Source organism: Columba livia, chromosome 26 (assembly GCF_036013475.1).
Source record: "Columba livia isolate bColLiv1 breed racing homer chromosome 26, bColLiv1.pat.W.v2, whole genome shotgun sequence".
Taxonomy (NCBI): Eukaryota; Metazoa; Chordata; class Aves; order Columbiformes; family Columbidae; genus Columba; species Columba livia.
This window is the reverse complement of record NC_088627.1, coordinates 773,331-799,966: the sequence shown is the minus strand read 5'-3', so window position 1 is coordinate 799,966 and position 26,636 is coordinate 773,331. Positions and strand designations below refer to the sequence as shown.

At 48.1% G+C, this 26,636-nt stretch overlaps 1 long non-coding RNA gene across 2 annotated transcripts in view; it reads left to right on the top strand.

Annotated features, from left to right (window-relative positions):
* LOC110364090 (uncharacterized) overlaps nt 1-25,655 on the top strand; it is an 89,585-nt gene extending 63,930 nt beyond the window's left edge. For both annotated transcript variants that reach the window (XR_010468125.1, XR_002422588.2), the window contains exon 2: nt 1,125-25,655. This is a non-coding gene — a long non-coding RNA (uncharacterized LOC110364090). The remainder of the gene's footprint in view (nt 1-1,124) is intronic.
* Nucleotides 25,656-26,636: the final 981 nt, after the last annotated feature.

Genomic DNA, 26,636 nt, shown 5'->3' with positions numbered 1-26,636 from the left:
GATCCCAGAATAACTGAAAAGCTTAAAGTATCTGTGAGAGGCTACAGGTGGATGTAGATGGACAACGGGGCAGAAATGTTGAAGTGGTGCCGGCCAGCTCTGCAGTCACCCTGCTGCTCTCAAGTCTTTAGACTTTTTTATCACAGGAACATTAGAAAATGAGTTGGGCAGTCTGACACGGGCAGCAGCAGCTGCCCATGGACGGAAGAAAGATATCGCAACTGCTGTTTCTGTGGCTCTCTTTCGCTTTTTCCTTCCTCCAGCTCATGGAGGTTTTGAAAGAGTGATTTCCTGGTGTCCTGCACAGCTGGGAGTCGCAGTCTGGACAATTTGGATTTTCTCAACATCAGGGGTTTCCCTCTGTGCCTCAGTTTCCCATTTTCGATATGCTGATATTTGCCCAATGCTCAGTGAGTCATGGAAGACAAATGTCCCATTCCCCAGCAGTGACCAGAGGTGCACTGAACCTCATACAGACACAGAGCTAAAACCAGGCTCCTATCGCCCTGCCCAGAAGACCAAGCTCAATCCAATGAACACATCACTTCTAAAAAAGTGCACTGTGTTTGCTTTCTTCTCCTTCCCATCCACACTTGTAGTACTGAGGCGCACAGTGCAAGGAAACTAAATAACCCCTGTGAAAATTTTCCCAAGCTTTCTTAAAATAGTTCGCTCATGCATGTGTGGTGGTTGCAATGTGGGGATAAAGGTGTCGTTGGTTTTTGTGGGGCCACGTCTTTGCGGTTGTTCAGTAGTGATCGTCCTAACAGAGGGTGACGAGAGGTGTTCAGTGATGGTGCCTCTGCACTCCAGCGCAGTGAGATTGGAGCCCTCGTTTTCTCCCTCTGCGTTACCCACCCCCTCAGCCCAGCTCCTGCCTCTGCCGGGAACCCGCAGCTGTTCCGTGCATCCCTGGAAAGGCAAAACTGGCGAGCATGTGGATCGGCAGAGGCAGCCGCGGCCGAGCGGAGCAACTGTTGCTGCTTTCATGGGTGTGGGAGGAAAGACATCGGAGGAAATTGGGTTGGTAGAGGTAGGATGGCATGAAAATGCGTGGAAAACCTCCGTGAAGAGGGGACCCTTAGGCTCCATAGTGCTTTTTCTAAAATGTACTATCTTTTCAGGGCAGAGAGATGTCTGCTGCCTGGCTTGCTCCTGCTGCAGGACTGATGGAGAGGCAAACTTGCCTGGGAGACACTGCTGTGATTAAAATGTTGGGCAGATCCTTGAAGGATGAAGCAGCAATTTCTGGCTCACAGCTGCAGGAAAGGAACAACAAGCAGGAGAAAAAAACCTGAAACACTCAAGATCTGGAAAATCTGCTGGTAAATACTAATTATTCCTCCTCCTTTTATTTCTCTGCTTTTGAACTTCAGTCTTGGTCTTTTGTTAATAAACTACGTGAGTATCAGCCCAGAGCAGCAGTGTGAGCAGCACAAGGGATGCAGGAGCCTCCCGAGCTCCGTCCCAGGGCTCGACACAATCCAGCCGGTGACCTCCGCACAGACATTTCACCTCTCTGCCCCAGCCTTGCCGAGCCCCGTGATGGATTTCAGCTCCTGGGAAAGCTGCAGGGATGACATGATGGTTGCGAGGAGCCTCTAGGATGCAAAAGCAAGTTGTTTCTTCACTGGAGTGGGGGGTGGCGGGGAAATAATAACCCTGATCTGACCTCCTTTCCCAGCCCTTTTACAGAGTCGCCTCTGAGTTCATGCCCTTGCGCAGCCTCCCACATCCTCTATCATTTAAAAGGAGCATTTTGAGTGCACACTTGCCCTGGGTGCTGAGCGGCGTTTCACCCTGTAACCTTTAAGCAAAGGCTCTGTCCTTCCACAGAACTCGGCTTGTTTGCTTGTAAAACCAGGGGGAAAAGATTTGTGAATGTGGGGATGGATTTCCAGCCCCTCGGGTGATGTGGGGAAGCCTCTCCCTATGGAGCCAGCACTTCCCTGTTAATCAATATCCTTGCAAAGATAAGGATCTGTTAATGACAGCAATAAGCCACAGAAAAAGCCTGAGAGAGAGCAGTAAGTGAATGTTTTAACTCTCTTTATAGCAGAAAACTTTCTGGAGGCTATTCAGACTTAATTGCTGGGAATTAGGGTGACTCTAGGCTTCAGACCCAAAAAACTAGAATCTCTTATAGGATGGAAATTCCGTGGGTAAACTCTCCTTTCTGTTAATAACAGTGGTGGGGAGCGAAAAGACAGAAGAATATGGCCCTTCTGCTCCCATTTCCAGAGATCTTCTGGTCCCCCTCAAGTGGCATTTGTGCCTTATTTTAATGAGCCCACATTCCGCCAAAGTCAAATGAGTTCTTGAACCGTTGACCTTAATGGGATTTTGTGTTGTCAGAATAGTAGGCAAAGATTATTGCTTATATTATACTGTGCACACAGACAATATGAATAAAATGAGGGCTGATCCAACCTGCAGGATTACAGCATTGTTCTGCAAGTGCTCCTGGTAATCAGAGCGTGGAACAAGCCATAAAAAGGAGCACAGTGGTTACAGATGAAACAGCAATAGGTAATTTTATGACCACTAATAACCTTTGATGCTGTGCAAACTAAGACCGTGATAAGGGTAACAAACCCTCATGCTTCAGGACATAGGAACACTTGCAGGGGAAGAGGAATTCATTTTGTTTTGCCCACTGAACAGCCAGCTAAGTGCTTTATGGGTGCTTCTGCCCTTTCTCTGAAGCTTCAAGCCTTATCTGCACTTTGGAGTGCAATGGAACCCAATAGAAAATGTTTTGGTCAGACATGGGATTTTACTACCTGATACAGTGATTTTCATTATCTTAAATCCCATAAAAATAAATGGGATGTCTGCTCCATTAAGCTCATTGGTTTTTTGGCCCCAAAGAGTAATAGGGTTGATGTATCTGAAAAGGCAAGGGCAAAGTTCTCAGCCTAGGTGCATGCTGTTAGAATTATATGAATGTGAACCAGATTGGGACTCTCTGCCTTTGTTTCTAGTACAGCAGTATCAGCTATGAATTTACTCACCAAAATACAAGGGAAATGGAGGTCCTGAAGGACTGATTCAGTTTCATGAAGTATTTTCTTTGCTAAAGATAGAGGCAGAATGACAGAATGAGCCCTGAACATCACCTGAAATAAGCTGTGCAAACAGGTTACTGCATGTTATTAACTCCCAGTGGGTACACCCTTCCTCTGGAATAAAAGCATCCAAATTACCCACAGGAAATTTAAATGGATTTAGCTCATTCAGAACAGGGATCTTAATTTTAGATGTGTTTTGCTCTAAGATTCACTCCCATATTAATCCAGTTTAACTTAAGCACTAAGTGTGAAATGCAGACTTTATGCTGGTAGCAGCACGAGGCTTTTACTGAGATATTGCTCTGATAAAGGGAGCAGAAAGTCCACACAGGAGGGAAAACGACTTTATATATGCCCTGGGTCAGACTCTTCCAGGCATTTTCATATTGTCCTTGCATATGATAACTTGCAACAGCAAATGAAGTCTAATGACATTTCTAGGAGAACAATAGTTTTAATGGAGTAGCTTTGCCTTTCTTTCATGAGCAGTGTAATTATAAGGCGGCATTGTGCTAAATGTTTTTGGGTGCTGAAATATATAATTGATGAGTGTAATATAGGACATGCCACCAAAACGATTTCTAATTAGGATGAAGTGTAAGAAGTAAATCTGATTAGAATGAAGGCCTCCAGCAGCTCGGGTGTTGCCTTCGGTTCAGTGCGGAGCTGCTCTGCTGGGTCCCTGCAGGGCTCCCAGACAACCTGGCTGATGTCAGATCCTCCCTTGCTGGGCACAAGGAGTGGCCACCCACCCAGGGCAGATGTGCCCTTCTCTACAAGAGAAAAGAGCAGAGATCTCTAGCAACAGGCTATGGGGAAAAAAAAAAAAAAAAGAGAAAAGGAAAAAGATCTGTGGGAGAAAGGAGTCATTTGAGCTCAATAAACGGTGGTTTAATTAAATGTATCTCCCCGAGGGCCCCGTCTCCAGGCAGGTACGGGCTGAGCAGTCGGCGGCGCTGGCTGCGCTGCTGCGAGATGAGCGGTGCAGGCACCGCGCTGTGTACGAGCTGTAATTCTGTGATTCCTGCGGCAGCGCAAGATCCGAATGAGCATCACCAGTGAGAACTGCAGGGTCTGCTCATCGGTGCCATCAGGACGCTGCTCCAGGGCTTGGCGAGAGGCCCCATGGGGAGCAGGGGACAAGGGACAGTGGGAATGTCGCCTGGAGTGAACGCTGCCTTCAGGAAAAGAGATGGAGGAGGTCCATCCAAAAGATTTGGATGTTCTTCGATGCTTTTTCAGTCTGTTTTAGATGCAGAGTGTGGCAGACTGGCCATCAAAGAAGTGGAAAACGGTGTAAAACCTTGGGGAGATACCTTAAAAATGCAGGAAGCAGTTAGCTGCTCACTCCCTGCTGCAAGTGCAAAGATGCTAACCCTGCTGTGTGCATCTCTGTAAATCCACCTGCAGGAGGCAGCGGGAGGGGAAGGGGCTGAGATCCCCTGCTCCATGCACCCCTGTTCAGCTGCCTCTGCAGGGTCTGCAGCGTCCTGCAAACCTCGGGGCAGCAGCTCTGTAGGAGGGGGCAGGGTGCAAAGCAACATTGGTTTTCCTGCTGGAAGAATTGTCTTATGTCAGGTTCTGCTAACGGTCTAACCAGCACTGGTAGTCCTGGAGATGGGCAAACTTGAGAGTGACCAGTGGAAACCAGGAGCAGCTCCTCACTGGGTACGTGGGGATGTGCCCTTAGAAATATGATGCTCCGTTTTTCAGAGAATGCAGTGTCGCCTTTGACTTTTGGGGGATCTCAGCCTGTTTTCCAAGAGGAATGACATTCATCAGCCACATTTATGGAGCTAAAACCACCTTTCTTTGAATCGAAGGCAAGAGGCAGTTTTGTGCTCCCCAGACACACATGCACCCCCACTCTTCTTCTCCCCTGCTCTTTTTGCCTGCTTTCCAAGTAAACTGCCTTTATAGCAAGATTCATCCTGTTTAAATATTAAATAGCAAAGCCATATAAATTAATGGTGCTGTTTTAAAACCCTCCGTTAAAGCCAGGCCTATCAGCAATGACAAATTGTCTCATTATGGGACATTAATTTCTTGTAATTTATTTTAGTGAGTGAAGGTAAATTTATGGTTCCCTTTTCCCTGGGGCAGTTGAGACCCAGGGCCCAGGTCACAGAGAGGTCACCGAGCCCCAGAAGAACTGGACTGAACATCTTGCCAGGCAGGGAGGGAAGGGAGGAGAGAATTAATGAGTGCAACCTGCAGCCGGTGCCAGAGCAGCAGCGAGCCCTGCGGTCCCCAGCTCCACAGTCCCCAGCTGTCCCCACGACGGCTTCCATCTCAACTCTCAGCAGCCCTCGCATCTCCCCCAACATTAAATTACGATGCACGCACCAGTGTAAGACAACTGTGAGACCTCAGCCCTGGTGGAGGCACGTTCTTGGAGCACCCACCTGCACAGCATCATCCTGAACTCTCTGCATGTTAAAAACAAGGGGTTTGGGGGCTTTCTCAACCCATCTTGCTCAAACATGCACAGCAAGGTGGGGTAAGGCAGAGGGACCCAGGTTACCTGTGGTCCTGACTGTTGTTCCCACACCTGCACCTGACAATCTGAAATGTCTTTTGGACTCATCAGAGGATGGGTGGGGATTTTTCTCTCCCTTTGCTAACGGTGCACTTTTCGCAGCTAACGCAGCACATTTTTGGCTAGATATATATATATACATGTGAAGTAAATAAATTATGCATGAAGGGATTATTTTTTTTTCCTTAAATCCATTATAAACGCAGTTATTACATTTGAATCCTTGATGAGCTATGTACTGCACAAAACTAATTTAATGACTTCTTGATTCCCAAATCAGCGTGCAGAGGCTCCTCAGACCCAGGCTGGGCTTAACCCACTGAGAAAGCAATAGGATCGCAGCTGATGTTTCTGAGGCACCTCCTGTTCCACAGGGCTAACGGAGTGGTTTATAATCCCGCACTGATATTTTCACACCTGGATGCATAGATCCCGGCCCAGAGATCCCAAGTGAGTGTGGTTCGTCATGAGCTGCTCAGCAAATGACTGGGTTTTTTTGGCTGGGAAAAGGAAGTTTTACTTACAGGTTGGAAATGAGGTTGCAGCAGCCCCGGTGGGGGCTGTAAGTGGGTTACTGTGATTGCGGGTCGGTCTGGCCCTTCCTCCTCCACACGTTGGAAAGTGGGTCTTCCCATCCCAAAGGCGAGCTGGAGAAAGCAGGGCAGAGAGGCTGGCGTTCGGCAGGGGAGATGTGTTCGTGATGTTAGACGTTTGCAAAAGGAGAACACAAGGAGAAATTATATGTTGTACTGGGGAAAAATATTTGCTTGGTGAAAACCTGCACAGGGCAGGGAACCCTCGAGCGCTGGTGCAAACGGGATTTCTGCTTTTCAACAGAGAACTGGGGACGGCAAGAACTGCTCCCCCCTCTGGCTCCTCATCTACAAAGACTTTCCCCTCCTCAAATAACACTTCACTGGCCTAAAAGATGCTGAGATATTTCCAGCACCGCTCTGATATTTGCACCCCCCTCCAAGGAAGGACGTTCCTGCTATGGAGGGGAATGCAGCAGGGGCTGGAGGGAGATGTACCATGCCCGAGCAGCCATGCCTGGAAATGATTGCATGGCATACAGGCCTGTGAAATCATTTCCCTTGCAGTAAACTGTGAGCATCGAGTCCTGATCTGCCTTTTAAAAAAAAGAAAGAACACCGAAACGCCAGCAGCGTGCACACTCACCAGAGGGAAAACGCTTTTCACATCAGTGCATGGCTACCTGCTTCCACAAGATGTAATTTCCCCCGCAATTGCCTTCTGCTCCATTAGCGCTTGCTGAAGACACAGACCATTGCTGCTCCTCAAAGCACAGCCTGGGCTTTCTGTTCCAACAGCCAGCTGCCCAAATGAAAGCAAAAGCTTCACTGCGGGGTAAATGACAAGGCTTGCGCTCTTCTCTGGAACATGGACACATGCCTATCAAGTCACCGGGTGTTTGCTAAGGGATGGTAATTTGCCTGTTGTCTCCTGGATATAGGACCTGTAGCTTTGCTTAATCCTTCTTTGGTGAAGTGAAAAGTTATATTACCTTGCACTTGCCTATGTGCTGTGTCTGCACAACACAGCCAGCCTGGGGTGAATTCTGCAGACATGAGAGCTCAAAGGAAACCCCAGATACAGGTCTGCAGAGGCTTTTATTACACATCTTGTTCCAAAAAGCAAGCAAGTAAACGAATGTCAAAACATGGCTGTTGTCTGAGGCTCAGAGGGTGGTGTAAGGGTCATGCAAGGATAAGGGGTGGCAGGGGTTTGCTCCATCGTACTGGAATGATCCAAGGCTGTCACAGCCCACCCCTGGCACTGCCCCGTGTCCTGAGAACCTCATGTCCGTCTGTCGAGCCCTCCAGGGATGGTGACACCAGCACTGCCGTGGGCAGCCTGTTCCAGTGCCCCACAGCCCTTTCCTCTGCTCTCTGATGGGGATACCTACTCAGCTTCTAGTTCTGGGGATCAAAGTGCTTCCTTACCTTGCAATGTTCCCAAACCCTGTGTTCCTGTCACGTGTCACATGCTGCAGATCAGAGCTGGGGACTTTACCCAGCCTGAAAAAACTACTTTAGGTCTGTCAGGAGCACTTTGGAGACAGCACCAACCTGCAGGTTAGTCCCTGCCTGTGTCAGTGTGGAGGCGCTGGAGGGGAATGAACATCCCCTTACAGGGACAACTGTGAAGCAGCTGGGCTCCCGTGATGAGCTTTTATCTGCTCCGGGAAGGTTTTATGTTTAACAGCAACACAGCTTCTGCATGGCGTGAATCTTCTCAGGAGGGCACGACCTTCGCTGCCCCCGCTCCTCCTGCAGAGCGTCCCCGCCACCAGCATCAGCACCCTGCCACAGCGCCGTGATTAATTGTGCCGGTGCCCAGCTCTCGTCTGGGCTGACTGACAGGAGGGGAGCGTGACACTGAGCAATGGCAGCACCTTTGGAGTCCAGGAGAAATTAAATCAAGTCTAAATTAAATCAAGCCTAAATTCCTGAGGAGAATCAAACCTGGGTTACCTAAATGTTGGAGGAGCACCACAAATACAGACAGAGTGAGTAAAGAGGAAATAACACTTCTCAAGCCTGCAGCTTTGTTACACACCTTATAAATGATTTATTTTTAATTATGAAAAGAGCTACAAGCAGCATAAATGCAAACAGCTCACATTTTATGTTGCTTACAACCAAATTTTAATCTTTTCTTCATTTATTTTGCCGTGATCTTCTAATCAGTTCCTTTCCCACATGGAAAGGAGACAGTTTCAGTCCGAGGTGATGATTTTGGGGTTAAAGGAAGGGTTTTGAATGATCAGAGTGAAGTCTCCAGCACAGGCTGCCTGGCTCTGAGGACACTGAATCTGCTGAAATATATATATATATTAAAAAAGTATATGTATATATAAAAGATTGGCATTGCAACAGAGAGGTTTGTGGTGGAGAAGCAATGCCTGGAGTTGCTGGTGGTCTGCAGAACAGCAGCTCGGGGCTGTGGGTGGCACAGCCTCTGCTCCCGGCTCCGGGGCAGCGCGGAGCAGCTGGGAGATGTCAGAGCAGCAGCAAACGTCACCTCTCGTGTCCTAGAGAAACCGAGATGGATGTAAACACAGAGCAAGCTCCTGGGAGCAAAGGAAAGCTTGAAAACCTTCAACGAGACCCCTGAAGCCAACCCAGCACTGCTGTTTGTACATCGTTCCGCGTGTAAATCAGGACACTTGTGCTTCACACTCTCTTTTCCAGCTTTCTATGAGAGATTTCGGAAGCCTTGACCCTTCAGGGACAACCATTCCTCCTGGGCGCTGCTACCTGCACGGCTGCCCGCAATTACACACCACATTAGCGGTGTTATTGAGATTACGTTCTGCCAGCTACACAAATGAGCTGCTCTCCTTCCAGCAGCCAGAGCCGCAAAGGACTCTTCGGAGGGGGGGACTTGGGAATTAAACCAAAAAACAAGAGCTCCCAGGTCCTGATTACAGGCAAATGGTATCGAGCAGCGCAAAGAGGCAGCAACGCCGCTTGGACAGGGTTGGACATGGAGGTGAGGTTCTCAGAACATGGGGCAGTGCCACGGTGGGTTAGGGTTGGACTCGGTGATCTTTTCCAACCAAAATGATTCCATGATTCTAAGTTGGTATCTCCATGAGAGGCAGCAGTGCCCAGCGGGGCATGAGAACCCACCATGTTATTTAAAATCTGTCTGTGACACATGCTTCACTGCCCAGAAATAGCCAGGAGAGCCTCAGACTGCTGCATTTTGGTCCTCTCTCTGCTACTTGTCAGACAGATTTTATTTAGTAAGTCATGGTGTTCCCGTGTCTCAGTTTCCCCAGCACAATAGGGATAGTGTTAGTGACTTACCGTGGCCAATCATCCAGAGTTAGGGATGGAGAAGGCAGTTTCAGAGCTCTTTGCTCGCTGGCTCCAACATACACCTTTCCTGGACACTTCCTGACCAGACAGCAAAATGTGACTCGGGATTTGCTCAGCACGCTGGGCTGTGGACACCACAGTACGGCCTTTTTACGTTCCTCCCAGCGCAAAATGTCAGAGAGGGGACAGATTAAAAAAAACACCTTTAATCTAACTTCTCCCTCAAGCCGGATGAGTGTGTCTGTACGTACACAGCCCACATCAACAGATTTCGGGTTAATTTCCCGTTCCCTAATGACTGACAAATGGTGTACAAAGCACTGGAGAATCAATATAGCTTGACCCAGGGACTTTATATCCTCAGGGGTCAACTCGTCTGTGACAGGTCTGAGACCCTGAGAGCGTGGAAACCCGGAGATGTGCCAGATGTTGCAGGCGCTCGGGGTATTCCAAGACCTTGTATAAATTTAACCCGTGTCATATGTATCTGTGCAGGGCTCAGGGGAATCCCAGGGCTAAAATTGCTGACGGGGATAATTAATGTTAATCCCAGTTAAACTGGCAAGTCTAGAGGCGACTCAGTGACCTGCTGGGACCAATATCATTATGTTTTCATCTGAACTGGTGGGACGAGGCTGAGCAGGGGGAACCAAGAGACCTCCAGCTCTCAGGAGCTTTATACACATCAAGATTTTGGTGTAGTGCTTGGGAATACTTCAAAGTAAGACTGTAGGTTGATTTGTGAGACTAGAAATTAAGTTGGCATCACAGACACGTATCATGCCAAGGAAATTGCAGGGAAAATGTAGACATGGCACACAATGTCCTTCTCGTTCTCATCTCCTCCTGCAGGAAATAGTGGAATCTGGGAAGTTCCCCAGGTGGAAACCTTCTTGCAATAAAGCGATGGAGAGCTTTTGAGAGAAATACACAGAGTTTCAGCATTGTTTGTGAATTTAGCTGAGGATTTCGACGCTGATCATGAGGGTGGTTCAGAGGAGCAGGCTCAGGTCTCCAGAGTCTCTCCTGATGCCCTTGGAAATCTCAGCTTTGCTCTGGAAATCTGGACCACACAGTGTGTTTCTAGCAAGATTAATTGTTGGCCTCAGACATATCAAAGCTATTTCTCTTGTGATATTTTGCCTCTTCGCTTCTTGATTTCTCAGAAAGCAGTTTCCAGATTCTTGCCACGAAGCAGCTGCCTCCGCGGTTGAATTTTGAAGACAAGGTCTTGACTTGGTGCAATTTATCCATCCGCCTCACTTGTGCCTCTCAGATTTCCTCCTCCTTAGCAGAGGGAACATTGGACATGATGGATGCCAAGCGCAGCTGTGTGTATTTCATTTTGGGTTAGTCCTAAGGCCAGCTCAGATCTCTTGTTTCCTGCAAAACGATTTGCTGTGCACGCTGCTGCGGTTGTAGAAGGACCATGCAACACCTCTGTAATTGCCATAGCAACATGGAGCAAAGCAGGTTGGTTCAGGTCTGCAGGAACAGGGATGAAAAATAGAGAAATGAAGGTGAAAGCGATTCTGCCCGAGCGATGCCCCTACAGCAAAACAAGAGCTGCTTGCGTCCACCCAGCTGGGGTGAACAGTTTTCTCCTGATTTTCCTCACCTCTCACGCGAAGAAAATGGAAAAGCGATGCAAACGCGAATCTGGCGGATGCTCGTCCTGAGCGTCACCCGCTCTGATCTCCTTGACCCTGACTCGGGCAAGTGGCTCTGGGTGTCTTAAGTCCCATTTCTTTCCTTTCCTACCTCAGACATTTTGTCCTCTAAGCATGCTGCTGCCATATAGATAATTAAAGCCGTACAGGTATTTAAGGCTGAATCTTCAGCTCAGGTAAATCAAGTAATCTAGAAATCACCTTTTTTTGACAATTCAAATTTTACCCACACACCCACTTGTACATCAGCTGCTGCTTCTGGAGTCGCTCGACTTCCGAGGATATTTTCTGGGTGAACCAAACATGATTTTCAACATTTTTCATTGAAATTGTTTGAATTTCTCAAAAGCAAAATAAAAAATAGCAGGAAGTCAAGCACCATTCCTACTTAGAAGTTCTTTCATTGAGGGGAATATAAAGCAGTTTGGGGATGATATAAAGATTATTCATTTCCAGTTGTTCTAGTTGCTCACCACAATAAGAATTCACTGTTTGGTGAGCGTTACTCGTGCTGTTCGAGCTCTCTGAGCAAGCCGGGTGCCACGTGTTTGCTTGGTATTGATTTGTGCAGAAGGTACTTGAACTGGAAAGTTCTTCTTGGAAGCTGAAGATTTTGGGATTTTTTACATTGAGGGGGGAAAAAAAGGCCCTGAATTGTGTTGATGGATGTAATAGAGCAAGAGGAATATCAAATACAGAGCTGAATAATCCGCAGTCCATCTCTGGAATTTTAGGGGAATTTAACTAAGGTATTGGCATTATGGGCTTTGTGAAATTCATAGCCACAAAAAGGCAATTTAATTTGTCGGCTCTGAAAATGTTCAGGACCACTTCCAGTTAAATTCCCTCCTATTTCTGCCAAAACACTTCATTTCAGGAGTGTGACAGGTCTGTAGAGGCTCTGTTAGAGAGACTCTTCAAAAACACAGAACACCCTTTAAACCCCGTGAGCACAGAGTCCGGCTCTGCGGCCTCCGGAGCGCTCGCCATGGAGAACCAGGACGCTCCTCGCGCTGCTTGAGCCTTCAGCGGCACAGGAGACAGCCTGAGATCATCCTGCAGAAACACGGACCACAGCCTAAGATCGTCCTGCAGAAACATGGACCACCGCCCGAGATCGTCCTGCAGAAACACGGACCACAGCACCTTACCATCTGGCTGTAATGACAGGTTGAGCTCCGGCACAGCTTTACCAAAGCTGCCCTGTCTGGATTTAAGGATTTCAGGGGATGCAGATACCACTATATCTCCTGGTAATTGCTTCTGATGCTTAATTACCTTCCCCGTTGAGCCCTTGCTCTGCTGGAAGGGTTTGTCTCGGCTGGTTTGTGGGGTGCAGGTTGTTACGTGCTTAAGGATGGGGTTCAGCCCCAGACTGGGATACCCACATTTAGGTGTCTGAACACGGGTGGCTACACATGTTTATGTGTCCAAGCTCATGTTTTGGTCAGTGCAGATGGATTCTGTTTTGTTTGACTTTAATTGCTTTTTGGCAAGGCCTCAGTGGGTGCATTTTGGCTTTTTAAAAGCCACATTTTACAATCACAGCACCTTCTGCTCTTATGAATTCTCTGCAGTTCACAGGTCGCAGGTTGACTAAACCAGCCCCAGACAGGTTTAGGCACCATTCCCATGTTAAACCTTTTATTTCGGCACACTTGGCAAATGTTTCTCGCACAGTGGTTGAGAGACTGGTAAATATACAGTCAAAGTATTGGCTGGTGATGCTCATGGCAGCCTATGCTTTGATGGCCTCTTGAAAGTGTTCCTGTGCTCTAACCCTCCCTCACCTTCTCTGGTGTATGACCACGAAATTTAAGCCAAATTATGGTGTGATCTTTTGTCTGGATTTCAATTCCTGTAATAATTAGCCATGAATGATTTTTTTTCTTTTTTTCAGGCTGTAATGCATTATTATCAGATTAGTATGCTAATTTATACTACAAAGAAATTAAAGCATTTGCCGTGGCATTAAGTTATTACTTTAGATATAAATCCCTTGTGGCAATACGGAGTAACTCTCCATTTTAATGCCAGGCTCAGGGTGTGCAAGCAACAAATGATCTCCCCAGCACAGAGTTTTTAGGGACAAATTCAGTCAGTTTTCATGGTGTCTGGACGATGTTTTTAATCAATGTGGCAAACAGCAGGATGCATGTTTTAATTGTTTCCAGTCATCTGGGTTCAGTGGCATCCTTTTGGGCCACAGACGTGAATCCAGCCGAGCAAAGAGACCCATTAGATGCAGAGTCTGGGCGAGCAGGTCCTGTTGGACTGAGTTGAAAAATACTGATGGCAGAGACATTTTCACCCAGGAAAGCACAAAAAATGAATAGTTCCATCTTCTTCATTTCCCTCCCATAACATACAGACATTTTTTTAACGTTACTCAAACATTTTGTCTCCCAAGATAAAGACCATTCCTATTAAAAACTGAGACTTCAGATTCTAGGCTGGATCCTGGGAGAGACTGGGCCAGGTACAAGATAATATTTCCACAATGTGACAGCAGCATCTTTAGAACTTTCTCTGCCTCGGGGAGTTTTTAAACCTGGGCTGTTGGGCTTTGGATTAGTACTGAAAAAGAAGCTCAAATGTCAGGATTTCCAACAGGACAGAGAGTTTGGTTTTCAGCCAGTGCCGATAAACGAGCTGGTTCAGATCTCAGCTCCGACCAGGCTGGTGCTGCCATCTGCTTTGGTGAAGATCTGAGCCCAGAGCAGCCCCTGGGCTGTGGTGGTGCGTGATGGACAAAACCACCTCATCACCATCCCATGGACAGTCTTATTTTTCTGAGCTTTTCAAGGAAGGAGCCAAAGGGTTTTTTAGGTCACATACCCAGGTAGACCCCAAAAATCACCCACCTGCCCAGCCCTCGTGCAAAACAACTGCAGTGTGAATGAGTGTGTGAACAGGGTGTTGGTGGGAGGCAAAGGCTGCCCAGGTTGGGATGTCACCCCTGTGCAAGCCCTTGGTGCTGCAGTCACAGTCACGAGCATCCGCATCTCAAAGAGCTTTACAAACACCAGCGGCTCCATTATCCCTTCAGCTACCACTGGTGTTCATGGAGGCGCAGGCACACAGCTGACAAAAAACATCATGTGTCGCTTAATTACGCTTCTCGCTGCCCTTGTGGAGGAGGTAGGAGATAATTGCTACTCTCGATGGAAGGGTTTGAGCCAAAGTGGGGAAGCCTGACATTGAATGTTCTGCATTTAAATTCCTAATTTTGCATCATTAAAGGTGGAGAGGAGAATGAATCTGTACGGACTGTCTCCATCCCAGTGGGAGATCTTGGTGCCCCGCTTCCCACAGAGACCAGGCCAAACGCTTCATGACCTGCAGTTGTATCCTCCAAAGCTGAACCCTTAGCTTGGAAAACTCAGGATTTTCACAAGCAGGTCAGCAGCAGAAAAAGACAAGAGAGGTGATGGATGAGTGGATGGGACCCGTTGGGTCACCAGTTCCCCCAGTCCTGGGTTGCAGGTTACAGGTACTTTGTCCAAAATAGCTCATGGGAGCCTTGTTTTCCAGCCCCGCTCTGGAGCTGAGCACCAGGCAGTGCAGAGCCGGTGCCAGCATCTGTCGAGGGAGGACAGGATGATCCCCAAGCTGTCGGAGATGCTGAGATCTTCACCCAGGGAAAGTGTCTTTCAATTAGTGTCTTGCAGAACCTAAACCAGCAGCGCTGAAAGGCTGCTGCTTCCCACCGGCATTCACATGCAGAGCAGCACTCCCGTTATTGCCATCCGCAGCACCAGGCTGTCACCCCTGTCTTTAATTCCTAATTATGTTTTCATTATATTTACAGCATTAAATTTTTTTAGTGATTACTGGCCAGAGCTGATTTGCACAGGCACTTGGATGAATTATTTTATCAGAAATCAACACGCGCTGCCAGAGCGCTTGCTCATGCCTGTATTTTTCTCAAAGAAAGGAGTAGAAGCGACTAATTGTTTTCAATCCATCAGCCTTGGAAACTGTTGCTTTGTGCAGAAGATGACAGCAGTGCCTGGCCAATAGACCCGTAACAAGCCGCTCTGGCTGCGGTTTGCCGTGGAGCCTAAAGTGTCGCAGGGACATGTAAGAGGGACTTGTGCTGGTAGGGTTAGAGTGATTATCTGATGATACTGATGTTGTACAGCCCTGGGTGACCATAAAAACCATAAAAACAAATCAACCCTGCTTTTGGATCAACAGACTCTTTCCAGCATCAGCTACCGAGCACCGTGGTGCAGCGGTCTTGTTCCTTTCGCCCTACAAGCACCTGGGGTTTTTGGAATATTCGTAGTGGCTTGGTCAATTCATCACCGACACCTTTTTTATACCAGAGGAAAAGCGTGTTTCCATCAGGACTAAAAAGGAGACGATTTCCAGTGAAGCAGAGCAGTTAAAGCTCGCCTTGTCTATCTTCACGTGCTCTATCACCTGCTGGTAGCCTGCTGCTACACAGCAGGGAGGATAACAGCATTTCCCCAAGGGATTTTCATTATTTGTGCAGATACAAGTATATAAGCAGCTACATCAGAGGTGGAGGGTGGAGACAGAGAGGGGTTTAACTGACAATAATTTCACCTTTTGTTTCACATTCAGCTTTCAGAACTGTCACGCTGGGAGGAGAAAAGCAAATCACTGTGAGCCAGAGGAGCGGGATGCAAACCCGGTGGGAACGCGTGTGGCTGGAGACAGAGCTGGGCTTTGGGGACACGGGACAAACTGTCCCCCATCCCCAGGCTTGGGAATACCTTCCTGCACAAGGTGCTTTGGAGTGTGCAGTTATACAAGAGCTGAATGTGAAACAAAGAGATTTTTTAACCATCAAAGTAAAAAGCCATAAAGTTGACCCTGGGAGCCCCTCCTGTCCCATGCCAAGGGGTTCTTCTGGTCCTTTCCTACAAAACCCTCCCTTTGAGGGCTGTGCTGGTGGGACCACAACCTTCATGCAGGTCCCATCTGGTGGGGCCAAAAGTGGGACCATTGCCCACCCAGGCAGCATCCCACGCCCGCTTCAGGAAAGAGCAGATCTGCGCTGCGGAGAGGTGGGGCATGGTGAGCATTGCCGCCTGCACCCCCGGGAAGGCTTTGCTCTCTTAGGAAGCCCAGGGGAGCTGCGAGGTTTGCAAAACCCCAGTTTGCAGTGAACGCCCCACTGTGGATCACGATGCAGCAGCCTGGGAGAGCGGCCACGCTCCTTGGAGTCCCTTGGCAAACCCGCTGGACAAGTCAATTAGGTTTTCTCCTTTTCTCTCAATTTGGCTCCTGAGCTGTATTTGCCAGCTGATTAGTGTCACTTTCTCTCAGTGCCTGGCAGCTCCGGGGTGTTTTCAGTGCAGCAGCTTCTAGCTGGACGTGCACTCTCCAGGTTTTGCAGGATGCAAGGCTCGTCTGCGCAGACACTGGTTAACATATAACACAGGATGACGGGATGGCTCCCCTGTGGGAGGATGCTCCGCTGGCAGGGAGTTAGTTCCAGCCTAGAATAATGTTTCCCATTAGAAATGGGATTAGTTGTGTTAAAAAAATTCCCTGCTTCTCTGTCGTGGTCGTGTTCCCTGTTCTGGCCCTGCACTGCCCACGCACTTGAACACCAGTAAATGCATCTTCCCTCACAGAGGGATTTTCTTTCTGGTGTTTATTTACACAACAAATTGGACTTGCTGTAATGCTGAACCCAGCACAGGCCTCTGTGCCCCATCCCTTATGTAGCTGCTGTAACTCTGACAGCAAAACCTGATGTGGATGTTGGGGCAGAGAGCCCAAAGCAGTTGCTCTCCCTGCCAGGTCACAGCTCCCACTGCAGGTCCCTCTCCCTGTCACCCTCACAGCCCTGGGGACAGCCAAGATCGTTGTCAAAGGCAAGTTTTTGACCATCTGAATGCCTCACCCATGGGTTTATCCTCCCTGCTTTACCTTCCTGCCATCCCACACCAACACCAGCACCAGCAGGTCCTTTTCCCACAGGGGCTGCATGCCCGGCTGGTTTAGTGTTTGCATGGGCATCCCGCAGCGCTCTGCTCCTGTGTTTTCTCTGCAGAGCTCGGGATTCGGTCTGTCCTTTCCAACCCTCGCGCTGCCGGCACGGCTGCTCTTTGCTCTCACGTCAGCTCATCTGCTTCTTTCTGGCTTGCAGATTTGGGCAGCTGGAGCTCTGCCCCGATGTTGTGCAGAGACCCCGCTCTGCTATGGAGCCGAGCTGTGTGCTGGGTGCACACACAGCCCTGCGCCGGATCGGGGACCAGAGCCCTGGTTTGGATTGGCAGCCTGGGTCCCCGAGCGGGGGACACCGTGGTCCTGAGCCCCGGGCAGACCCTCGCGCCCTGGGGCTCTGCCAGCCGCCAAGTCTCCTCTTCCCATCAGTGAAAGAATTACCCTGCCCCAGAGTCAGCTTGTTATTTTTTTTGGCGTTGCTTTTTGGCTTCCAGGATTGGACTACAGGTTTTCTTTGTTCTGTGTTGTTTTTTTCACCTTCCACCTTCTTGGATAGCTAAAAATAACACATTTCCTTCTCATTAGCAGCCAGCAGCTCTACCTCCATTGTTCTTAGAGGTCTGCCTGCATATCTCTGTTGGTTTCATAAACTTCGGTGTCGGAGTTGAGTGCTGTTTTTTCTCTCCCTAATTGTAAGGCAACAAGAAGCCACAGCTCTGCCAAAAGGTTTTATTAAAGAATAAAAACAGCCAGCAAGCAATCTACACGAGCCAATAAAATGGCACCCCATATCCCCAAGCTAGCAAGCGCATGGAATGACTCTTAAACTGATATTTTATTTGGAAAAGAAATCAACCTTGACCCACTGCAGTCTATAAAATTAATCAGGCACGATATGCCCCATGCAGATTTGCAGTCCTTACAATGCAGGAGCCGAAGGAATGTCATCACAGGAGGCACTTAAACCCCCCATAACACATCAGTGTGACGCATCCCGCAACACGTCAAACCCACAAAACAGCGAAGGCACTAGTGACAGATTACTCTTTACCATCCCCACGTGTGGCACGGCCGGGGAGTGCTCGACATCTTTAATCTTCTGTGTGTCCCATGGGCTGGTGTCCATTCTGCAAAAGGGTTTGTGTCCAAGTGGCTCTTCCTGTGATGCTCAAGGACAAGTTCAAAGTTTGTGGGTATCTCCAGTATGCACATCAGCCTAAACGGCCCTTTGGGAGATGGCACGATGAGCTGTGATTTTTCGGATATATTGCTCTGCAGCAATCTCTCATTTAAATATTTTAACCAAACCGGCTGGCAAATGTGATTCTGCTCCCCGACGGATAACAGAGCACATGCAGACAGCGTTCGCATCTCCAAGTGCTGCCATTGATGATGGTGCCACTGTTTGTGTGAACGCTGCGCACATGATTTAATTGTTTCAATACAGGCAGTTTATAGGGCTTGCTTGAGTGGAACAAGATGAGAGTTGCCAACATAAGAAATGACTTGGGATATCAGTCTGGGCATATCTGTGGACAAAAACAAAGGATGGCAATAACTGTCAGCATTAAATCATTTGGCTGTTTCCCTGTCACAAAATTACTCTTCACAATACATTTCCTAACATGCTGCTGAATCTTGTTTTGACAGTAACACACCTCCCAGGCTTTCATTTATTGTTTTCCACGAGTGGATTTCCAAGGTCTTTATCAGTCTTACTAAACTGCAGATGGGGAAACTGAGTCATGGGGACAGGTTCTAATTCAATTAAAGGCACGCAGTGACAAACGGGAGCAGAGCCCCCTCCCAGACACTCGGCCTGCCGTGTGTCCTGCCTGCTGAGCGGCTCCCCACGGTCCTGGGCAGGACCGTGTCCACACGGGGGTCGCTGCCTCCAGACAGCAGCACGGGTGGGATGAGAAGGGCTGAGCAGCCTCTGGGAAGGACATGAGGGGGCTGTGGGAAGGGGACATGCTGGGGAGCATTGGGGCTGGTACGTGTCCTTGCATTGGGAAAGGAGGGACAGTAATGAAAATAATTGAGCAGGAAGTTTAAGTTAATGAGCAGTTAATTCCTTCTGCATAATTAGAATCTCTATAGCCTCATTTGCATTATTTTGCATATCTGCAGATAATAATCTGCCATCAGGAAAAGGGAAGGTATGGCAGGGCTGCATGGGCTGTTCGCTTCAGAGTGGATGGTCCCACGGGCGGCTTTGGGAGAACTGCAGGGCACGTGCCCTTTCCCTCTCCCCCAGGCTCTGGGTCCCGTTTCCTGCTCTCGGCTTCTTACTCCAGCATTGCTGCCTCTGCTTTTCAATTAAGAAACTCTTGTGAATCCTCATGGTTAATTTAGGTTGTTGGCTTGCCCTCTCATGTTAATTAGGAGACGGGCAGCATGCAGGCATACATGCCGTACATAGGTCTGAGCATCAGACCCACACTGCTCACCTTTGCAAGAAGCTATTCTGCACAGAGGTTGGGTCTCATATCCAAAACCATGACATCTCTACCCCCTATGGACACCATTTGTTGGACACAGTCTGACCTGCGACTCCACTCAACCCTCACGCTCCAGCCAAGCTCTGTCAGCCCCAGCACTGCCTGAAGACCCCCAGGTGCCTTCATCCACCATTGACCGAAAGAGCATAAGGGTGACCCAGCTCCACGGCCCAATGTGACTGTAAGTTCCTGTTGACACCATGGGCAAACCAGAGCTTTCCTTTCTCTGCCATGTTGGGCAGTCTGGTGAATACAGAGATTCCTTGTGATCTTAAACCCAACGTGTCTGCCTCTGCATGGCCTTGCGCTGATGTTGTGCTCAGTTTTAGCACAGGGATGGGTAAACAGCCTGCATTGCAACCTTGGTTAGACCTTCTTTGCCATTCCCAGCCCATCATCTGTCTTGTTTACTCAGATTGTGGGTTCTCAGAGGCAGGGACCATTACTTATGTGTGTACTATACTTAGCGCAAGGGGTTTCAGGCTTGGCTGGGTTCTCTAATAGCAATGAATATTCAATTTAAAAACCCCCAAACTACTTGATTAAAAGAAATCTATTTAGACTGCAAAGGCAAAGTACTGCCAATTTAATAGTTATCCCTCCAACCTTCAATCTGCCTCTAAAACTTTTCCAAATGAATAAAATTAGAAGATGTACCACGTTTTCACCTCAACTAACTCCTACTACAAGTTAAAAAGACAAGGGGCATGGCTTGTGGCAGGAGCTCCTCCGCTGGGATGTGAAGTGTCCTGGAAGGATGGAGAGGTTAACGTTTCTCCAAAGGCTGCAGGAAACATCTACAATAGTCATTGTCAGGCAGAGCAGTGCAAAGGTTCCTCATGAGTTTCCTTCCAAAAAATAAAGCGCTTCTTTCTCATCTCTGCAGAAATTAGCAAAATTTGGAGACATTTCTGGTATTTCCACCCCTTCCTGATGAGGTTAAACAGGTTTTAGACTCTCCTTAAATCTCCTGTCAGTTCCCCAGGAACCAGTGGCGGAGAACTGGGATGTGTCACTGTTACACCCACTGCATGTTTGTAGCCCCCAGCCCAACTACAGGCACATCCAATGCACATTCTACCTCAGTTCGTGGACTTCTCTGGAGCTCCTGGAGGTCCTGAACACAGATCCCAGCCCCCTCACACGCCTGTGGAAAACCCTGCCCCTAAAGTTCCTAGGAACCTACTTTCTGTCTAAGCCTGTATTTACTTTTCCATATGAAACCCAGAGCATTAAATAAGTTTTATAGAGTGTCCTGATAGCAGAACAGACTGGTATCTCCCTTTTGTGACTCAACATAAGCTGTCTTTAGTCATTAAACACAACCAACAGCATGAACATTTCATGAGCAGATAGTTAAATTTTAATTTCCCCATTGAATTCATTAAGGTGTGATCATGCATCTGAATCGAATTTAGCAACCTGGCAAGGAACCAAATTAAACATGACATAGTGACAGGGTTTCCTTTTCATTGTACTTGATCACCCTCCTCTACCCTTGCCCTATTAAAATAAGTGTTGTTTCTTTCCCTCTTGAACATTTCTTAATCAAAGTCTTTGCTGAAATGAAGGAAGACCATCCTGCCTTAAGCACCAGTCGGAGACATACGCAGTGCACTAAAGAGAGGTCTGACAGAATTTATTGTTAATGTTGGTTGATGGAGTAATTGCAACAGAGGCAAAAAACCCAGGTGTTTCGCAGAGAAACGTGGTGGTCTCTGTTATAATGCTCAGTTTATTATATCAAATAGATTGCATGCAGGCGGAGTTTGCAGCATATGTGCTTTCTGTACTGCCAGCCTCCCTTCAGTCCTTCCATCTCCCCATTCACGATTCCTGGTAGGAGAGGAAGGGTTTTCTGAGTGCAGGAGGCTGCTGGTGCAGAGGAGCAGAAATCCAAGGCTCAGCAAGGTGGATCCTCTCCCTTCTTTGTTGTCTGCTTTCATTCTTTGGGAACAGGAGTGAGCAAAAACAACTAACTCTGGGGAACACACACGGCTTTACTCAGAAGAAACACTAATAAGACAACACATCAAGGAGGAACCAGGAGACCCTGTATGCAGTTTCCTCAACGCATCACCCCATCCCAGGTCTCTTCTCTCCCATCTCTTTCTTGGAGAGGTTGGCCCTTTTCTAACATGTTGCTGGGTTTGGAGGAGTTAAGTTCTGCCCCACTTCTCCCGTGTCTCTCGGTCCCAGGTCTTCAGGTCCTCCTTACCCAGGGGACAGGCCAAGGGCTCCTGGTGCTTGGTGGTGTGGTAGGAGAAGGAGCAACGTGGCCCTTCCACTCAGCTCCGGGAGATTCCCTGCACCCTGCGTTTGCCTGCAAAGAGGTTGCTCATCATGGGGACAAGGGCAGGTCCCATACCCTCATGGGAGATCCTCACAGAATATTCCAGATGAGACTTTCACTCTGTGCCCAGACACTGTTATAATTGTGGGCAAGAATTGGGGAAAATCACTCATTACCAGGCTGCCATCTGCATTTCTGAGCGTGGTGTGTGGTCTATGCAAGACGCTGGTAACGAGCCAAAATGTGCTTTTGAGACGTCTGTGTACCTGATGTCTCATATAATATTTAGTGTGGGCAACTTAGCAACCCATGATAAAACAACCATCCAGCTGGGTGGGTGGCAGTCACAGCAGCAAGCCAGCTAGAAACAAAGTGGGAACTGCTTTTAAAACACTTCCTGCTCGGTCCAAGAAGAGTCATCACGAGCACTGGAGCTGCTGATGAGACAGGGTATGAGTACGAGCCTCTCATACCATACCCTGTGTGGGTCCACACAGGGCAGACAAGGACGGTTATATCCGCGTATGAACCAAACCTCCAAGGAGATGCAGCTGGGGTCTGGTGGAGGAGGGAAGCTTTTGGAGATGAGGATAGTAGCAGGAAGATGGATTGTTGCTGTGAGAGCTTATTGCCAGCTCTGAGATCGGAGTCATATCTGGGGAGGTATATGCTTGTTAAACCTCAGCTCCATTTCTGGTTTGTATTTGTTTTACTTCTCACCTTTTGCTTCCAATCTTGTACCTACAAATCTGACCTTAAATCTTAGAAGACTGCTCTCTCCTCGGTGTTGCTGTGAAGTGTGGCGGGTATTTAGGGCACAGTGAAATACAGGGATGAACTGAGAATGCCTGGAAACGGCAGATCTTAACCGCGTCTGGGCAGCTTGGGGAAGTCCTGCTATCCTGCCAAATGCACAGGGGGAAAATCTGTTGCTACACGTTAGTTTTTGGGCAGGAATTTCTCTAATTCCCACTCCGAGCCCGCTCCCAGCAAAGAGAACGGAGGGGTGCTCCACGGCCCTGAGCGGAGCCTTCGTCTCAGCTCTGCTGGAAAACGGACAGGCTAATTTCCAGGGGCAGTTGGGAATGGTATTTCACATAACCAGCCGGTGCTCTGAGTGCTGACACAATGTTCTCCGAAAATGACCACAATTTGTCTCGGTGGCTAATCAGCCCCGCTGTTACAGAAGTGTGCCGCCTCTCTCATTTACATGTGTCTGGCTCTAACTTTCAGCCATTAGGTCTTCGTTCTGTCGTTCCCTGTGAGATTAAAGAGCCCTTTAGTCCTCGATACTTTTCCCTGCAATGGTTCTTACGCACTATAATCAAGTTACCTCTTGATCTTCCTCAGATGAGCTGAAAACACCGAGCGTGCTGTCTCTGGGAGACAGTTCTGCCATTTCCAACAGTATTTGGGAGGACTTGACTGCCTGTGCCCCTTCCCCTCTAATTTTTAATAACCTTTCCGAAATGTCAGTGCAGAAACTGAGGACTATCTTCCAGCCATGAGCACACGGAAAGTCAGCTCCCAGCTCCCACTCATTAATTCCCCTTCTACTATTTCCCAGCGTCACGCAAACCCATTTTCAACGCTGCCACCACGGGGCTCCCGCCCCGCTGCCCACCAGCGATGTTCACTCCCACGGCCCTGCTGCAAGCTGTGCTTCCACAAATAGTTTCTGGTTTGGAGGTCTGACCTTCATTCGCTCTTTCTTCAATAACTGACCTTGAATTTGTTGTTATTCAAATTACGCATTGTTTGAATGGATCTGATTTATTAAGGAAATCAGGTGACCCGCACTGCACTATCCTCGCTGTTGTTAATTGCTCTGCCAATCTTTGTGACATCTGTAATTACCAGCGGTGATTTCCTTCCAGATCATTGCTAAAAATATTGAATAACTTGGCCTGGAAGTGGTCTTGGCAGAACCCACTTTAACGTCCCTGTTCAGCAATGTGTCCCACCGCTAACCGCCTTTTGAAAGCTGTCAGCTAACCCAACCTCAGCCATTTCACATGCACTCTGCTAATTTGGCACAGAGTTCATTATAAATATATCAGAATGTTGTGCAACGGGATACCCAAAGCTTAGCAGAAATCAATTTTTCTTTTTACAAGACTGATTTCTGGGCAAGACAAAGGAAAAGAAGAAAACAGCAAAACTTAATCCCATCCTCATCGTTTGCTCTCCGTCGAGTCCTTGACCAGTCTCTCATTTAGTCTGCAGGGACCAGCATAAAGTTAACTGAGCAGTAAACATCCAAATTATATGGACTATTTTTGCACACTAACACAGCAGTGGCATTCATCCAATTTCCTGCAGATATCCCAGTAATCCAAGATTATGAAAAATTAGCACAACTGGGCCAGAGCTCACCTTCGCCAATTATTTTAGGACTCCTGGGTGAAAACCATCATGGTCTGCTGTTTTAAAACTTTCCACACTCAAAATAGTTACTGTAAGTAGCTGGAAATTGCTAAAACTAATAAATGCCAAAAAAAAGTAGAACTTGAAATGGTTACCAGTGGTCTGGAAAGTTGTGCTGGAGCCCCATACACGGCGAGAACAAAGAGCGCTTTCAGCCAGTTTTCAGAGCTGGTCTCTTTGTTGTGCTGCACTGGAGAGGCTGGAGAAGATTTACAGCAGGATGCCCTGGCGATTAAAGGCAAGGATGCCCACCCGGGAGCAGGGAGACGTGCTGGAATCGTCCTAAAAGGAAGAGTTGTGGTCGCAGTAAAACAAAAGATGACTGAACATGACCTGCAAAAATGCAGAAAACGTTTTATGAGGCATGACTTGCAAAATATCACAACCCTAGTTTATAGCTCAAAGCCAACTGCATTCCTAAGAGAAAAAAAGTGAACGTGGGTCGGGAAAATACCACCTGGAGGATCATCCCTCTGCAAGGTGGTGTGAGGTGAGCAGACGGGTGTTCTGCCAGAAGCCATTCCTAAGAGGTTCACTGTGCTCCCCAAAGACAGGGTGCGACAAGGTCATGCCCACGCTCCTGGGGATGTTAAATCATGAATCCAAAGTGGAAATCGGCAGAGAGACTGTGAGCATTTGCACACCCCAGCACCGGGACCTTCTACCCCTCACATGGCTCCTCCAGCACCTGGGCAAGGAGGTAGAAGGAGAACCCCACAGCCATCAGTTCTTCGACACCTCCTTCACCTTCCCACCATAATTATTCTCCTTCCAAAACCATTTCCTGAATTCCAGTTTACTTAAAAATCCCCTTCTGCCAAGAGCGGTCTCAGTTGAAGCTGCCCCCTTTTGCACAGTTCGAGGTTCATTTATCCTGTGATGTAATTGATGATGTTTCATCGAAGGCGATGAAGACACCTGAGGCCACGTGCAGCATTGCTGCAGTCTCAGAGCTCGGATAAATGTGTTATCCCCAATTAACAGGCAGAGATTTGGGCCCAGGGTGAGCACCCCCGTGTTTGACACACCAGCGTTCCAAGCACGGAGCCCAAACCCCTGGGAGCTGTGTCCGTCACACTCTTTAATAGGTGGCCAAACCCACAACAAGTCGCTGTGAACGAGAGGCCATCCGCACAAAACCTGACATTAACAGCAGCAGAAGAAAAGGCTTGAATTGTCCTCCTGTGAAATGTTAAGCTTAAGTACTATTCCCCTGTCACTGGCTTCTCGTTCTCCTGATTTTTAATGCATCTTTTTTCATTTCCTTCCTCTTTATATTTTCCTGCTCCTCTGGATGGCCTGATCTGCTTGTTTGCGATAGATTTATGACTGTTTGTATTTTGTGTGATTAATAAATTCTGCTGTGATTTATGTTTCAGGAGGCTTTAGTGATTCTGCTTCATTTTCCACCGCACGGTCTCTCCCCGAGATCGGCATTTTCACACTATTGGAAGTGATGGGGTGTCTAAGCGTCACTCTGTGAGAGTTCATCAGCCTTAATTCTTTACTTGGGCAGATTTTGCTTTTGCATGATTTATTGCTTTAGAAAAGTGAACCGATGGCAGAGATGTGCTTTGTGTGTGTGTGTGCGTGGAGGGGGAAGGGAAGGGAAGGGAAGGGAAGGGAAGGGAAGGGAAGGGAAGGGAAGGGAAGGGAAGGGAAGGGAAGGGAAGGGAAGGGAAGGGAAGGGAAGGGAAGGGAAGGGAAGGGAAGGGAAGGGAAGGGAAGGGAAGGGAAGGGAAGGGAAGGGATGGGAAGGGAAAGGGAAGGGAAAGGGAAAGGGAAAGAGAAAGGGAAAGGGAAAGGGAAAGGGAAAGGGAAAGGGAAAGGGAAAGGGAAAGGGAAAGGGAAAGGGAAAGGGAAAGGGAAAGGGAAGGGGAAGGGAAGGATATTCTTAATGGGACTGAGCTACCAGCTGTTTTCAGCTACTGCTGCCTCAGGAAATTTGCTTAATACATTAAAGGAAGGTTGAAAGTCAGTAATTTGCAGAACCTAAGGTTTTATACCAAAATAGGTTTTTTTGTCATTTGTAAAGCGATTTAAGGCCTGGAAGCAAAGGTGCACCATCAGCGGGATCGGAGCCTCCGTGTGCCGACCTGCAGCTTTCCGCTTGCCTCGCGATGATTTCCCACCTATGTGGAACAAACCTGCTCAACACACTGCGTTCTTTTATTCCCTTTATTTTGGTGTAAATTCCGTCCCCTTGAGAGCAGCGCGTTCCAGTTATTGTTTTTCACAGCTCACGAGCGTTATTCAACCTTGATTTCTTCCCTGAAAACAAAGCCCAATTCAGTTGGGCACGCAGATCTGGTACGGATATTTGATTTCCCTGGGCTCTAAGGATGCTTTGAGCAGCCTC